The 17,892-nt window shown below is 44.6% G+C and overlaps 1 protein-coding gene across 5 annotated transcripts in view; it reads right to left on the reverse strand.

Moving 5' to 3' along the window:
- Positions 1 to 17,603, reverse strand: part of NDST2 (N-deacetylase and N-sulfotransferase 2) — a 134,696-nt gene extending 117,093 nt beyond the window's left edge. For 2 of the 5 annotated variants that reach the window (XM_066191437.1, XM_066191433.1), the window contains exon 1: positions 17,420 to 17,514. The gene's annotated coding sequence lies outside the window, so the exon portion shown is untranslated. Of the gene's footprint in view, positions 1 to 13,260; positions 13,436 to 17,419; positions 17,515 to 17,556 lie in introns of those variants that run through there. The other 3 variants (XM_066191431.1, XM_066191432.1, XM_066191434.1) reach the window with 2 other exon arrangements.
- Positions 17,604 to 17,892: the final 289 nt, after the last annotated feature.

The raw sequence follows: 17,892 nt of genomic DNA on the forward strand, positions 1-17,892 counted from the left end.
AGTTGATTCACTGTCTAACATTTCTCTTTTGGCAACACAAGCTGACAGATGCAGAACCGTCCTGACACAGTATTTTCCATTTCATTAACACCCAAAAACCTAGTAGCACCTCAGCACATCTGCCATTTCTATGAACCCCATTAATATCCTCAAATCAGACTGAGATTAGCTCAGTTTTTGGAGAATGATGCTAATAACAACAAGGTTGTGATCTCTGTACAGGCCATTCACTTTAGAGCTGGATGCAATGATCCTTGTGGGTCCATTCCAACTCAGTATTTTGTGGTTCACCGATCATTTTTCAACAACCATCGTTCCCACAACCCAAAAGCTTCAGCTTCCATCTCCTTTAACCATCAGTGTGCACGCTGGCCTGCTCTAGATCACAGCTCTGGGATATCCCAGTACAGGAGCTCCCTCCTCACCACTCGATACAGAAACTGCAGAGTCCAGGCTACAGGACAGCTTCTCAGTTCTGGCACAGCTCCAGTGCTGACTGTATCCAAAAGGCACGGAGCAGCAGTCCAGGGGAGACATCAGGCTCAGGCCCAGGCTCACACATGCCCAGTGGTTCTGGCATCTTCAGCTTTTCTAACCAGCCCTACAAAGTCTTAAGAATGCTAAAGATATAGCTATCCCCTTGACATTGCATATCTAAGTTAATTCTCACGAGAACACAAAAGAGTATTCGAGGTGTAATGCCAATATTTGTAACCACATACTACATCTATTTCATATATATCCTTCTATTCTTCTTGATAGTCAAAACCATAGTAACAGATACTCATGTTTGTCATAGTTGATATTCACCATCTATATTAAAAAAGACCCCAGCCTCCATACCAAGATTCTCTAGAGCAAAGGCAAACCTGCTACACTGCTCAGTAAAGTTACCAATTCTCATCCACCTACTAAAAAAAAGTTTTTTTAGAGATTACTTTTTTTCTGGAAAGCGAATTAAGGAATGGTGGTAAAGACTAAAATGACAGCAAAGAAATGCTGTAAACATTGCATGTACCAGCCCCCCCAAAAGACTCCATGGTTCCACCATCTTCTGATAAAAATTTACATGACGAAGTGCCGAAGCTGACTCGCTCTATTTACAAACACTTTAAATACTGTTACCTTTTGCTGAAAAGTAAGCTGGAAGTTTTCCAAGGCAAAGGTAATGTGAGTTATATACTTCGAAAACACACAGAGTAGTTTAATAAATGTTCATCATTGTTTTCTTGCTGGAAAGAAGAAATAAAATGAAACAAAGTACAAAATCCAAAGAGAATTTCATTTTCTCTTCTTCCAATTTACATATCTGTGTTGGGAGAGTCTTTTGATAAAGCTGGTGGCCAACCAGCACATGTTATTTAATCGTGATGAGCAACGTGATGTGGTGTGATAACAACAGCTCAGAAGGCTGGGAAATCACACTTGGTGAAAATCAATAGAAGCTGTTAAGAGCAGAATCTTCACAGATATACAGACATCACAGATCTCTCTATGCAATGAACTTTCCTGAGATAAAGCTTCTCTTTAGAAGAGGTAAGCCCCACTGTGCAAAGCACTGCCCATGCAAAGTCACACAACAAACAGCTACTCCACCCACAAATAAACTCCTTTAAAAAATGGAGTTTTTTACTGAAATTGACTTCTGGGTCTCCTTCTGACACCTGGTATCTTTCTCCAAAGCAACAGGGTAGAATGTCCAATATCTGTAAACTACCTTAGATCTCATAGTAACAGAAGAAAAACATTACACTTAACTCTTTTAACAGTGCAATCAGGAAGCACTCTTACAGAAATTGCCACGTCAGATATCACAACTGGGTGGCAACTGGTTTGTAATCTCTGGCACAGGGCCCTCCAGTCCCAGACCCATTCAGAAGAATAGCAGCTGGCATACAAAGATCAGAAATGTCAATATTGATTAAAATTACATTCCAATGTCAGAATTTTAGAGCCATATGAAATTTTCAGACTGCTGGACCTTGGGGGAAAAGAAGCAAAGCTGGTTTTCTGAAAAGGTTTCTGATCTCCTGGAAAATACAAACTGGTAATGCTGTAAAGCCAACATCACAGCAAGAATCAAGTCTGCCTGTTGCAGGAGCTCTCAGCCTCACCACACACAGCCCCCTGCTTTTCTTAAAAACCACCTGAGTGCAAATGCTCGGGAAGAACAGGGCTTACCTCAAATTCTTAACAGGGTGACACACTTCACTGGAGTTAGAAGCAGACGAATATGGTAGAGGTAATCTTATGACTGCCTGGCTCTTGGAAGGGCCAAGGGGCTCTGATGAATGTATTTATTGCTGTAATCTTGAGCCAAATGCCTAAGGGTGACTGCTATTTCAAATCCTCTAAAGCCCAAGAAAACAGATAATCCATTGTTTAAAGATTTTAACTAAAAAAGACCAAGGTTGCAAAGCCTCAGGCAGAAAGAACAATGAAACACTAGACAGGAGAACACTTTGCATTAGTTTGATGCCCACATACTGCTGTGCTTAGCACACTATACAAGAAATAGCAGCAACTGAACCTTTATATTAAAAAAGAGCTTTTACTGAAGAAGGAAAAGAGAGGGGATTCCACTGCCCAGTCTTATAGCTACCTGCTCGCAGATGCATTATACACCAAAGGCTGTAAGCCCTAGCAGTGATTAGTTATGCCCAATATCAGCTGCATTAAATAGGCAGAGAATTTTTACAGCGCTTGGCACTGCCAATGAGGCCCCTTTAATAAAAGGCCTCAAGCGGAATACTTAATACTGTACCACTCAAAAAAGTCAGTAGTCATGTACAACCTCTGCAGCTAGTACATTTAAACCATGACTGTGCTGTGCTAGCAGTGTAGTGGCAATTCTGACCTCGTGCAAGAAGCTTGGCAAGCCAAAAAAATGCATTGTATGACTTGCTCCCCAGGAGAGAGACAATATATCTGAGCAACTGTAACAGGAGAAAAAGTATCACACTCACTGCTCTCAAGTACTGCTTCCTAGAATCTGTCATTTCCAAAGCCAATAATAATTAACCAACACTTCTAGGAATTTTTGTGTGACACTTTCTGTTTAAGGTGATCTTGGGTGACAGTGATAGGACAAAGAATCTTCTGCACCAGCATTACCAACTCAAAGCTCGATTCAAAAACCTACTACTCAGTATTAGTCAAAACTCATTTCTACTTTTTTCTTGTATTCCACACTGATTTCTGTAGCCTCAGTGAAGCCAGCCTTACAGGCAGAAAAGAGGGATAAGAAGTCTCCTCACATTCACAGGATGGATTTCACTGCAGTAGCCAGCTTGTTCCCATAACTTTACATGAACCCTCCCAACCCACATTTCTTCCTGCATCTCCTTTCTTTTCCTTCAAGACAGATGGAATCAAGCTAGGTAAGATTTTCTAAAAAGTATTACCTAAAGATAATAATTTTAGGAAATTTGACTTTTAAGACTTGAGTGTTATATCCTAATGTCTCTGCATACAAGGTCATTCTTATTCTATTTGGCTGAGAGATCCCTCATGTTATTCTGGCCATCGTGAAAGTCCTGGCATTTGTGCTCCAAAGCGCTGCAACCACTTCCCCAGCTGCCAGCAGTTTCACAGTGACACTGGCAGACACCCGCGGTAAAAGGTCATGACTGCAAACGAGGATGGAACTCCATAGAGCCCCAGGAAAAGTTACAGTATCGCAACAGAGAGCAGAGACTGTGTAACACCAGAGTGAAAGAGTTGCAAAGAAGGACAAATGAGCAGGGCTCTCAACACTCATATTCAAGGACAGTGTCACCATCCCATCCCAGTAGATCAAGCATGAGGTTTCTAAATCACTAACCCATGAAGACGAAACAACATCTGTATCCCCACCAAATGCTCTCTCCAGATAAAGCCTAATGACAGGGAAAAGCAGAATCTTGCATTCGTGGTTTACACCCTAGAGCTGTATGAAGAAGTGTTTGGCCGTATTTTGTTCTTTCTTAAGCTGGCTCACTTTTAGAAGTACTCAGTACACTTTGAGACCAAAGCGTTTACAGACATCCCCTTCAAGAACAGCCCTGCTTCCAGTGCAGACACTGCATCATTTTCCACTGCCCTGTCTCCCAGCACTGCCTGGAGCTGATCTTCACCCTTGCACAGGATGCATTTCAGGAAGATATAATTGCAGGAAGGGGAAGGGGCCTGAGCACTCCCAACAATTTCAGCCCTCAAAGATCTGTCCAGAACTGTATCATGGGACAGACTGCCCACGCAAGGATGCCAAGAAAATTTGTTGAGGAAAACAAAGAAACATTGCTTTTGTTTGGTTTGGGTTTTTTTTCTTTGTTTGGTTTTGGTGGGGTGTTTTTGTTTGTTTTTGGGGGGGATGTTTTTTGTTTGTTTGTTTTGGGTTTTTTTTAATAAGATACAGAAAAAAACAAGCCCAAGAACAATTCCATAGAAACATAACTAGTTTTCTGACATAACATGTAATGTTTTTCTGGTAAACTGCATAGGATCATAAAGATAATGCAGCACTACTCATCAGAGGAGCTGGGAAGTCTTGGAGTAGATGCAAAAAAAAAAAAAAAAAAATGAAGTGCAGAACCTGTGAACTCAGGGCTAGTCTGCACAATGGTCAAAAAGACCAATTTGCTCTTCTCCAGGACCTATTTTCTTCAGAAACTACTATTGCTATTACTTCTTCAACCATACCCCTTCCAAGAAATCAGTGACGTAAAAATTAATCCAGTGTCCAATTAGAAGAGGAAAAGAACAGGCAGCAGTGAAGGACTGCAGTTACTGGCTCTCAGTCTGCTGGGCATGCAGCCTGGCTCTTTTCATGCTGCTTGTTTCAGAGCTCCTCCTGACCACTGTTAGTTAAGGCTAATCTAGATTTAAAAACTGCACGACTTACGCAGAGAGAAGTAGCACAAGACTCCTCTTCAGCTCACACCATGTGAAACTGTACTGAGGTCACTCCTCTCCTCCAAAGACAGGGGCCCTGGCATGCCATCAATTCATCTTATCCTCAAGGTACTCCGTGGTGGGCAACTACAGAAGCTGATAAGTAACATTTTCCCTTCTGGAGAATGATAACATGGGAAAAAAGGAGGTTTGTTTGGTTCTGTTATTTCAATTTCCACATGAGTTTCCCAATCCTCCTTGCTAAGTTCTTGCTCCGGTACAGAGAAGCGTCACTATAGGACTGGATTGCTTTCCTCAGCGGTAGTATCAGTTTAAATGCAAACCAAGAGCAGTATGTTCAAAGGGCATCCTCACCCTGTTTTCATTTAGCAATGGGAAAATGCTAGCACTAACTTAAAAATAATTATACCATCGCTCTACTACGTGCAACGGAGTTAACAACCTCAGAGAAACATTATGTTCGACACCAACTGCAATTATGACAATCCCTGAGCACCAGTTTGCTCTTAACCTGCCCACACACACAACACAAGACCAAAAAGAACTTTCGAGCTCTGCCTGCTACCACAGGCACTGCAGCATCGCGTGTGGTTAGTGAGGAATTTGTATCTATAAGTAATGCTGGGAAAGGCAAACATCAATATTTTGTTTGAGGCAAAGCAAGTTTTCCTGCAGAAAGCTTTAGATGTTTATGCGGACTTGGGCCATGGAAACACACCCTGTTCCATGCACAGTTACAGGATACTAAAACATAGATGCAAATACATGATAACAGCACGTTTTCACAGTAGCCTTGACTCAGGAAAGTAGGCTTATTCACATCATGCTTTGATACAAGTGACCAGATCAGAAAAAGGAACATAAAGGAAGGACACGGATGGAAGTCTCCAGACAAAACTAAATCAGAGGACAGTGACAGATCTCTGGTTATGAGGAAGATGATTATGACTCAGCCATAAGGAAAGTACAATGCATTTGGAGCTTCAGTATCACTGAGTCAATCCGGAGCATTTAATTAAAAATAAAAACAATGAAATTGCAAGTAACAAATTAAATACCTTATTTGTAACCAAAATGGGGGGTAGAGGAAAGCTGAATGTTACAGAGCTGTTTTGGACAATAGATCAGACATGGAGACAATTTATGCCAGACTTCAATGCTGAAATGAATCTGCCTCTTCACAACTGCTGGACTGTGCCAGGATTCCACTTTATCCTACTGAAAAAGCAGGTTTAACACTACAAAAGCTCAAATCGTTCTCCTGAAAGTGGATTCACACAGCTGATGAAACAGGGAGCTGCAGCAGTCCTCACACAGACATTCCGTGTTGATCGATGCAATATCTACGCTAGTTTCTGTCGGCTCTTTTTAACACTTCTGCAGCCCTCAATAACTGGGGGACAAGCAGTTTTCCAACAGTTAGGTGACGATGATTTCAGTTCTGTAGCTCCATTGCTGAGACAAAGGATGCCACTTCAAAGACATCTCTATGCTTGAAACTGACCTACACACAGGTGATGTCCAGAAAAGAAACACAAACAAAACATGGGTGATGACAGATTCAAGAGGATGACATTTTAAGGGGTCAGGCAAAACACCAAACTTCTCTCCACTGAAATTGCTGCCTTTTATTAGATTGCACAAGAGTTCCCAGTCTTGCTGTGCTCCTTGTACATCTTGGGCCATTAAATATTAAGATGTATTCAACTTGCTGTGAAATTACATTATTCATTTTAGTCATGCAATGTGCCACTGTGTTGGACCACTCAAAACCTGACCTCATCATTTGTTCAAAGTTAAGCTTCCAGCAGTGTAAAGCCCAGACTGTGCAGGAGAGAAACCGGTCTCTTTACAGAAAAAAATCATAGGCCAGTACCTAACATTTTGACATTCTCCAAATGTTGCTTAGAGCCAACTACAATCTCTGCAGCTAGATTTTGACCCACCCATAATTTGGTCTGTCTTCTCTGGGAGAGGCATGGCTGTCCAGGGCCCCAGTAAGGTCCTGGTTACCACTTACAGTGAAACCCTGGCTGTTGAACACTTAACCACAGAGGCAAGGGCAAAGACAACCGACAGCTGCAGAACAAGCCAAAACAGTCAGCACTTGCAAAAGCCTTCAGAATAAAGTGTGAGTGGCACAGAATCCTCACATCAGCATTAGCTTAAAAAGAAAAATGTACAGAAAAAAAAGTTCTAAATATTGGAAAGGTAATTAAGATCAGAAGAGACGAACTTACATAATTAATGGTGAAGATATTAAAAATGCTACACTGAAAAGCAGTCCAGGATCAGGATCAAGTTAGTTGTTGCTCTGGAAGGTGTTCAACTCAGCTTCTGCTCAGATACTTACCCTGCTGACATTCTCTACATCTGGAGTGGCATTTTCAGTTTTTAATATATTCAGTGGAAAAACAAAAAAGAACTTCCAGCAAGTGATTCATCAACAAACGTGGACATCTACTTTAGGGCAGATTAGAAATGAACAGTGCCTTAAAATACCCTTAACATAAGGGGAACTTAAAGTGCCCAGCTCAGATGTGGGCACTTGAGCTGTATTTACACACTATATCTTCACATGTAATCAGAGGAGTCCAACTCTCATCACTGCAAGAAAAGCCAGATCTGACTGTTTTAAAAGCCCTTTGTGATACAAAATTTTCCATTCACTCCAGTAAGGGCTAGAGAGCTAATGCAAAGTCATTCAGTAAGAGGTTCTTAAAACAAAAATAGACATGTGTAAATGTTCTGTGGTTCTTCTAACCTTTCTGAAGTAAATCTCAAGTTTCTCTGCTTTTCTAAATTGAGCTCTACTAGTCACAGTGTAGCACAGCTAAGGCCTATCATTCCACTGCTTCCTTTGAGGAATTAATACCAAAGTGATTGAAATTGTAGGAGTTAAGATCTGTTGAAGAGCTCTAAAAACCCACGTGCAAACTCCGATTTTACTTCAGAAGTACTGCCAAGCAAATTAGCATCAATTAGAGACAAGCTTAAAGACCAATAAAATATTAGGCTAATGGAATCATCTGGAACCATAAAACCAAACACGATCAAAGGAAAACAAGTTGCTCCATCACCTAATCTAATAGTCCTGACACAGGAGCTTCCCAACACAAACCACCCAGAGGAGTGTAATATTCTTGGAGAGTCCCTAACACAGAACTGAAGGATGTAGGAGACAGAAGAAAGAAAGAGTAAGGACAAGGAGCTGGGGTTGTATGCTTTCAAAGAGACTGACCAGATGGCAGACCAGAACTGTAAAAAGAGATTAGGAAGGGATAAAATTGTCATTTTGCTGTCCCTCTCTTCTCTTTCCGTGCTGCATCAGTTATGCCAACTCAGCTCCCAATCCAACAACTGAATACAGAGGAAAAACGTACATCAATAAACAAAAGCAGCAATGATCCCTGACTCTGGAGAGGGCTATGACTTGTTGGTGTGCCATCTAACACATGCAGCTTTACGACCTACTCTCTCCCCCACTGTGGAAACCCTTCCTGAGGAGGCATCCTCCTCTTGTGAGCCACTGTACTGGGATGGGAAGGTAGGAGAGGAGGGGACAGACTCCGCTGTCGCTTGCTTCACAGATAATGCCCTGGACAATCTTTTCTACTAATGGAGATACTTCTAAACGGGAAAAAAAAAAAAAGAAAAAAGAAAAAAAAAAAAAAAAAAAATTCAGAATAATGCACTACAGTGTTGAGAGAAACAGATCAGGCTAGTGCGGTACAACTGTATCCCACACTCCCTCACTTCCACTCCACACTCAAAATGAAACGTGCCAAAATGCTGTAGATGTTAAGTGCAATGTGAGACACCCAAAGCACAGGGACCACCAGCACCAGGACCTGCACAGGCTGTGTACACTGAGCAAAGGACAAAACACATCCCTCCTTTTTCAACTTCCTTTGACTTTGGAGAAAAAAACATGAACATTGGTATATGACTGCTGCTACTTTTAATGCATAACTTCATAATTTGTATTTAATGACAAATATAAAATTCGCTCAATGGAAAGAAGAGGGCACAATCATAGACTAAGTTAAGGCAGTCACATTTCAGCCTGGGAAGAGCTGTAAGCACTGTTGATACTCCACATCTGCAACCCCAGCAGGAAGAACAGCTGTGGCTGCACAGAGCTACAAACACGTTTGGAAGAGACAGGTATTTCCAAACACCTTCTTGGTATTGCTAGTACATAAGCAAGTGCTGCATGAAGCTGTCCTTTCTTATTTTGCACTATTCATTTTACTTGACAAATTCAAAAGCAGGCTGAGTCTAAATAGAGAGAGTGTGTGCCCATCCTTTTCCTTGTTTAAAGAGTTTGGGCAGCTTTAAAAAACAAGCCAACAGCAAATCCCACTGCTGTGAAAACACATCTTGTTACACTGCCCAGCATAAGCCACAAATATTTTGAGAAGGTCCAAACTGCCCTTACTATCTTATCAAAACCCTCACATTCACTGCTAAATCAGTTAGCTTACTAAAAAAGATTAGAGCAGGCAAGAACGTGATGGAGGGTATCTTCCTGGTACAGAAGATTAATTCATCACTCATGTCTAGAGAGTTCTATTGCATTTTTAACAGAGCACATATGGATTGAGTCCAGTGATCTATATAATTTCCTTTCAGCATGAGTCTATATCGAAAACAGTCCCCAAACAGCAACTGCCAGAGGACAAAGGCCATCAAATATCACTATGCAGGAAGAACAGGTAGGGCTCTCATCTGTACGCTCCACTAAATCTTTCAGTGGTGATTTAAGACTCAACTGTGCTCCTCAGCTCTACTGGAGATTCCTGCTTCCAGAGCAGGATCAGCAAAGCAAAAGGTCTGTCTGTACCTTCACTGCTGCACCACACAGCCTGCCATCTCCAGCAGCTGAAGCAGAGGCACATGGTCCCTTCTGATTTTACTGTAGTGGGAAAATTGCCAGTGTAAAGGCAGAGGGCACAGCTCAAAAAAAAAAAAAAAAAAAAAAAAAGAAAGGAAAACAAACCCCAGACTTTGAGACTTTCAGAGGTGATGTCAGAACACCCGGAGATCAGGCAGGAGCTGCACCAGCACATGGTGCCTGCAGACTGTGCTGTTACAGGCCAGAGGTGAAGTGCCTCAGCACAGCATAATGAAATGCAGAATTTCACCTCTTTGCATTATGTTCAATTAACCAAAGCAACTGTGCTCGGCAAAGTCAGAGGGAATTTTCTAAAGACAGCTAATGTTGCTTTGGGCCGTCTAAAAATATGCTCCCAGTACTTGCCTTCCACCACTCCTGTGCTGCTCAAAGCCTGTCATCAGAAAACTGCAGAAATTTGGATGTTTTTGCCTTGAAACACCGAGATTGGAAAGACAGCCAGAAAGGAAAAAAAATTGAACTCAAAGACCCCTGCATCAGCAAAGCAAGATTTAAGAATAGAGAAGCAGAGAGAGCAAACAGGAGCATTCACCCCAATTATCTCTAGAATCCAGGAGAAACCCTGCACTCATGCCCAGTGCCGCCACCACTGACTGCCTGTGTGCTTCTGCTGCAGCATCACTGCCTTACACCCACAAACTCCATTGCAGCTGCCTGTTGAGCTGGAAATCTGATACACTGCAAAGGTTGCTGACAGCCAGAGGCTGCTCCCTTGTCTATAAAATATCCTGTGATAAATTACATTACAGATTGGGGAAAAGGATTCAGAAGAGTGAGAATTAAAACACAACCTTATGAGAGCTAAATGAGACCAATTAAAGGAGATTGGCTACAAGTGCTGAGGGATTTTGACCTGAGCCGTAATCAGGGATAGATATGCATTCCTTTAAAAAGAGGAAAATGAGCAAGAGATCATGTGTAAACAACTCTGCCAATTAAAAAGAAACGCATTATCTTATCTGTGCAGCTCTGCTCAGAGAATCACCACATATTCCAGACATACCATGGAGAGATCTGAGACAGTCATTCAATCCTCTGAAACAAGGCTCAGTGATGGGGAGATAGGCTGTGGTTCAGGACACATCGAAATCTCAGCTGCATTTGGTTATTTCCCCTGCCCCCATTTTTTTTTTTTTTTTTAAACAAACATGGAATTATAAATGTAAATACAAAAGTAGGCTCAAGCTATTTTTACCTGGCCCCTACATGAATTCTGATGCAGATAAGAGTGAAGGTTAGGCACAACAGTGCAACAAGCTTTATGCAAAATCCATGCAGCAGATCCCACCGTCATTGCACTGCTGGACGACACAGCTTGCCCAGGCACATGCTCGCATCCTGATAAACGATCGCACATATTACACCATACCTCAAAACACTGACTCTCGATTTTTCTGTATCACAATCTCATTTTGCTGCCAGATTGGCCCCCACTCTCCATTCTGACACCCAGTCTGAGGATCCATAACCACAAGCAAAAGGAATTTCTGCAACTGGAGCAAAAAATCTGACGTGGACAGATGTATCGCTACTCCTGCTCTGTGTCCTTGCTCTCAGCTCATTCTGAGCTGCACCTTTTTTTGAAAATTCAAGTTCTTCATAGTTTATATATACAGGCAAAAAAGCAGTTTTACAAAGGCTGAAGAAATACTGAAACAGAGGAAGAGAAGACCCATTAGTAGAGCATGTTCAAGAAGCAACAAGGAAAACAGTACCATGTGCTGTGGGGATGTGAGTGCATGCGAGGGCAAAACAAAAACTAAAAGGGAAGAACAAACAAAAAGAGGAATTTGGGATAAGGAAGAAAAATTTAGGAAGAAAGCAGCAACTGGACAAGATAATAACTGTAAGAGACATGTACTTGTTCACAGCTGCTGACAATAGAAAGGTTTTAGACCATTTTATGCTGGTTGCCAGATTTAAGCAGAGAGATTTTCCACTGTCTCAAAACTGGTCTACTGGAGTCAGGCTGGTTTTGGAACCAACAATCTCAACACACCACAAACACTTTTGTGCAGGGTGAAGAACCAACTAAAATGCCTTTCTATGTCCATTCTGTCAGCCGACTAGTGACCTCAGTGCCATGAAAACAGCTGCACTGAGAAGCCCAATGCAGAGACACTGCACAAACCCCTTGTGGATGGAGCGCCTCAGGTGCCTTTGTGCAGCAGCCCTGCAGGGCTTGGCTTTGGGATCACCGTGCGGGTACAGAGCCAGCTCACATGGGCAATGCCCGCACGTGTGGGCACCCAGGCCAATAAACTCTTGGGGCTGATGCTAAGCTTCCAATTTTTTCTGGCTCTTTGGGTGTTTTTTTTACATGATGTGTCCCTCCATACTGCCATCATCCAAAATTTCCCAGCCCAGTGACCACAGATAATTGACTGCACATAACCTGAACAATTCATCAGAAGTTCCTAGTTTACCTCTGCCACAGAGGACAAAGTTACATTTCCTAATGAGAAATGCACACACAACTAACAACTCTGAATACCTCTTTGGCAAAATTGGTCACAAAGGATCTCAGTGTGGAGTAGCGTAACTTGTGGCTGAATTCAGATGTGTGACATTTGCTCAGTTCTAATTCAGGCAACACAGTTTATGCACTCTTGCATAAGCAAACAGGGATTTCTCATGCTTTTATTTATCACTTCACCTCTGCAAAAATGTTTCAACAACTAATAAACGATGGGAAATACTACAGGAACGATTCCTCACGTTCCATCAGCTTTCTCTATGCAATTTTTGTTGTGTCCTTACAGCACCACAACTGTGCCCGCGGCTGGCCTGCTCTGAGCGCAGCCCCCAGACAGCAGCGTGTGCAGCCCGGGCAGCGCAGCCGCAGCCTCGCCACGGGGACAGGAGCATCCCCTGCCCCGGCGCACGCCGACTACTTCGGCGCCGGTCCCGCCGAACGCAGCAAACCTCGCCGCCCGCAACGCGACGCCGTGGGGCAAACAAAGCCGGAGCGCGGCCGGGAGCGCAGCTCCGGCCCAGGACCCCGCTCCCCGCCGGCGGCCGGAGCGCGGGCGGCTCCGAGGGGCGGCAGCCGCGATGGGGCAGGGGCCGCCGCTCCCAGCCGCCTGCCGGGGGCCCGGCGCCCCACATAAGCAGCCGGGCAGGGCTGCGAAACCTTCGGCCCGGGGCACGGAGCACCGCGCAGGGGCACCAGCCCCCGGAGTGGGCTCCCGGCGGGGCCCCCGGCCGCACAGGTGGCTCCGGGGCAGGGGGCAGCGCCCTCCGCACCGCCCGGTCCGGTCCCCCCGCCTCTTCCCACGCCGCGGCCGCCCCTCACAGACCGCCCCCACCCGCGACCGTCGCCCCCGGCCGGCACAACTTCCCCCGGCCCCGCCGGCGCCCCGCGCTCTGCCCCGCCGCCCTCCGAGCCGGACCGGGCCGGTCCACCGCCACCGCGCTGCCCTCCTCCTCCTCCTCCTCCTCCGCCTCACCTGCCGCAAGGAGGCCCCGCCGAGCGGGCAGGGCACGGCTCCCGGAGGGAGAGCGGACGGGCGTCCCCCGGCGCCACGAGCAGCGCTCAGGCCGGTCGCGGCCCGTCGGCTCCGGGGCGCTGCGCGTCCGTCCGGCCGCTGGGGGAGCCGGCGCCGCCGCGCCGCCCGGCCGCCATCTTCCGCGGGGAGGGAGGGACGGAGCGAGGGAGGGGCGCGGCGCCCCGCCCGCCGGGGAGGGCTCGGCCGGGGTCCCGCAGCCCCGCCGCGGCAGCCGCGCCCCGCGCCCGAACACGTGGCGGCCGGCGGCTTCCCCGCGCCCGCCCCAGCGGGGACCGGCCGCGCCGCCGCGGCCCCGTGCTGCCCGGCAGCGCCGAAGGCGTGGGATGCCCAGGAAAGCAGGAGGTAGGGATTGACACTGCTGTGACATCGCCGGCAGCAGCCTCTCGAGAAACACAAACACGCACGGTGCAATTTGCTATGTTAAAGAGGTGGAGAAAATTGTAGTAGGAAGCCAGAATGGGATGTGAAGCCACATCACAGAAACATTTATTCTCACGGGAGGCTGGAGGAGTGGACAGTAGTCTGGGAGTGCTGTTACACGGTGCTGCTTTTGGATCTGCTGTGGAGAAGACTGCGCTGCAGAGAGCGAACATTTGGGACAGGTTAACACGACTGGGACCCGGAGCAGTCAAAAGCAACAGAAGAGAAGCAAGCAAAGGGAAAGCAGGTGTCCAGGGAATAAGGCCTCATGTTGGCCAAGTACTGCTTCCCATCCTGCTGTCAGAGGATTGCTGGCACCTTGTGAATAATTCTCAGAAGACCCTCAAAAAGGCACTGCAATATATAGATTTGCTGTACAGGAATCTGCTCCTCTATTGAAAAGTTTAAAAAGCTCCAAAGTCATGGTTTATGGACACATTTATAGAGGGCTTTTAATCTTCAGGTAATCAATTTGCACCTGAAGTACTGACCAGGCTTCTGCAAGCCTGTTAAGCCCATATGAGCAGGTGAATCAAATGACTGAAGAAAAGCAGACAAAAGCTATGAGCAATCATATCTTAGTGTGCTTCAAAAGCCTGTTCTGCCTCTGGCTGACAGCACCCCCACCTCAGCAGAGGTTGATGAGGCAGCTGCTCCCACCACCTGCAGTCGCATCGCCTAGGTCTGTGCTGCCAAAATACCCAGCAGCACATATTTTAACACATGATTGCATTTCTGTTGAGTTAATCCAAACACGTGCCACGGTGCTCACATCAGATTAATATCGTCCCCCAGCCTACAGCCATCCCAAACCTAGCATGGCAGCAACAGGTGATGCCCAGTCTACCACAGACCTTGTACTTTCCAAAACAGCTGATCAAATCTGAGCCAACAGAGGAACTATGTGGCAGCTCAGTACTTTGTGTCATGTGCTCGTAGCGTTTATCATCCAGTACTACATTATGTGAAATGGGATTTACCATTTCAAAATACGATTTGATATCCTGGTTAAAAAAAAAATATTTTTTTTGGTAGTTCCCATCTCTTCCTCAGTCTAACCTATATCAGTTGCAGTGAGGGAGGGAAATCAGTGACAGGAGGGTATGTTGTACACTGCAGTTTGCTATACAAGTGCAAGAGTATCAGCTTAAAACTCCATTTAAATGTGCCATGGAAGAAACCACCCCAAAATATGTCCCATCTCTCCAAACCACTCCTCCCTCCTCAAACCACCAGCACTCGCCTGCTATGCTTCTCATTTCACCACAAAACAACTCTCTGCCTTTCTAGTTACCTCATATGTAACTTCCTCTACTCACTTGCGAGACACCTTCAACTCCATCTTGCACCTCTGCTCTCTTCCCCACACCCCAAACCACTCTAAGTGCTTGGCTTTATGACTCCTGTCTTCCAGGTTATCATATTGCTCTGTGCCTACCTCACTTAGCATGTGCTATCCCCGGTAACATTGCATTTTGCTGAAGCAATTTCTCTTTCTTAGGGTTACATAAGCCATCTTTCCCTGGATATTCCATTTAATGGCTCAGGTCCTAAAGGGAAAGCTGAAGATTAAATGTCTTGCCATTTCTGCTGAGGCTCAATACAGTCTTTCTAATAGGTATGGAAGATTTTTACCGATATTTTAACAGATTAGAAGGTGTTAAAACGTGCTAACTTACCATATTTAAAACAATTTCAGCATTAATACTGTTTTGGAATGAACAAGACTGAAATCTGTTTACTATTCTTAAGAATATTTAAGACTATGCCAAGTTTGAGGCTTTTTTATACAAGAAAAATATGCTAAACCTAAAGCAATGAATTTCAAATGTCACTTTAGTAAAACATATCTTTTTTGTATAAGTAATTTTTTCAGTTTATTTTGAACTTCTAGACATTTAGTAAGAAACAAACAAACACACACACACTTTCTGGAACAGGAACAACCATACGGCAGTAGCACTGCTCCGACTACTGATGTAACCCATACGATGTTCCAATGTAAACAAGCCTCTGAAGCAGAGCCCTGGTGCCATTTATGCAGGCTGTCCTCTGCTGGTAGGAGCACTACTCTTTCCCACAGAAGCGTGAAGGAGAAATAAACCAGGATGAGACAGTATTTCATTGCAAGTGCTGGACAAATCCCAAGTCTGCCAACATGCAGTCATATGATGCATTAACAAAATGGTTTTCTGTGAATAAATGTCATCCTGCCCATCCATTCATGGATAATTATGGTGAAATTAAATAAATTGTCACAGATTAGGCACAACGACCTTTCCCTCTCCCCCACCTACGAGTGCTTTAGAAACCTCCTGTAGCACAAGAAACTTTCAGAATGAGATTTTATTAACTTAATTATATCCATCCTTTCCTTGTAGCCAGTCTGCCTTAAAAACCACGACCATACGCATTTTTGTTTTCTAATACTTGTTAAGTACCTAAGAAATTGGCTTAAAATTCTTCACAGTACTACACAACAACCAGTAAATTCCTATTCCTTACCAGCAGACAAAAAGGACATTCTGGCAGGTGAGGAGTTTTCAGGCACTAAGGATCTCAAGGGAAAAATTCATAATCCTCCACTCAAGCTGCTTTAAGTGCCCCCAAAGGATCACCTTTCTCTGCTCTTAAATAAATGGATACCAAACCCAAATAAACAAGCATTCCAGGTGCATTAATCTGCAGTCCCAAACCTTTCAAATTCTCAGGCAAAAAAAAAAAAAATCTCATCTGTGATGTGTAGCAGCAATACCACCTAGCTGCTCTGCAGCACTGTTCATCAGTCTCTTACAGTGGTTTCTACAGAGGTCAGGCTTATCATCTGCATGGACAAATGGGAAAGCTGAAGCACAGAGCACACAGCTGCCTTATCTGCAGTCACCCTGCAAAACCATGGCAAACCCAAAACCAGATCACGAATCCAATCATTAGTCAAATGCTCTGTTTGTTTTTCTACGTTATCAATTGCACGTAAGTAAGAGGTAACAATTTTCATAATAAAATGGAAAGGATATTGGCATTCAGGGTCCAGTTCTACTCATGCTTCTCCCCACACCTGATAGACACTATAAGCATAGGAGCATCCTGCCAGGCCTTTGTGCCACTAGCCCAGCAAGTGAGAGCAGAGCAATCCTAGTTTAAAAGGAAATCTGCTCAGGCATAAATAAAAGCTAACATCAATTACAGGCCTCCCACAGAGAAATCCACCTATATATACAGTCATGCATGTGCATAAGTTGGGAGAGAACTTAAAAAAACATGCTCAGACACTTGTCTTTGGTAGGAAGATGGCAAAACTTCATCTAATAGGATGAAGAGATTTTAACCAGCTATAGCGCATTGAGAAGTAAGGTTCTGGGAATAACTCTGTTTGATAGCTCAATACTGGAACAACGCCGGGAAGGACCATTCCCAATCCCTGCTGTCAGCTAAAACATAAAACATAAAATAGGCCCCATAGACATGCTACAATAAATATTTCGGGCCTGAGTGTTAGTCTGACTATTTTGCTTTCAGTAAGTGTTTAAATTACCCTTATCCTGGTTAAAAGAGCTACTAAAAACACAGGAGATCATCACTAATTTTATGAGGACCTTCCTAGTGTTTATCAGCTCATACTGCAACATTTCTTCAAAGATCATTAAGACAGGAATAACTGCTTCAGAAGAAACCTTACCTGATGAATGCTTCTGCCTCATATATCTGAAATGAGAGCAGAACACCTCTTTGCTCCCAAAATAGCAGGAGTCATTTCTTCTGTGTGCACCAACAGATTACCTTCAGTCCCAGTAAAACGGACTGTAAAACTCTTACCTTCTCCCTTTAAACACTAAGGACGGTCTTTTCCTCCTGTCTCATCAGGCAGCAAAAGTAATCATCTCTTTAAGCAGCAACAGCTGACACCTATTTACTGGGTAATTGCTGCAGTTAAAGGGGATTAAGCCCAATGAACTCGCTTCCAGTGATAAGGCAAAGCCACCCCCTCCCCTTTGCTGCGCTTCCCAGACACACCTGGGAAGAGCTCAGGGGAATGGAGGCCGGCCCGGCCTGCCAAACGGGGACCACGTGCTGGCTGGAGCCCCCAAGCCTGAGCTGCCGCCAGCGCCAATACGAGCTGAGCATCCCCCGCGCAATCACAGCAGCGACTGT

This window comes from Chamaea fasciata, unplaced genomic scaffold (genome assembly GCF_029207755.1).
Source record: "Chamaea fasciata isolate MVZ Bird 193981 ecotype frontalis unplaced genomic scaffold, bChaFas1.0.hap1 SCAF_9, whole genome shotgun sequence".
NCBI lineage: Eukaryota > Metazoa > Chordata > Aves > Passeriformes > Sylviidae > Chamaea > Chamaea fasciata.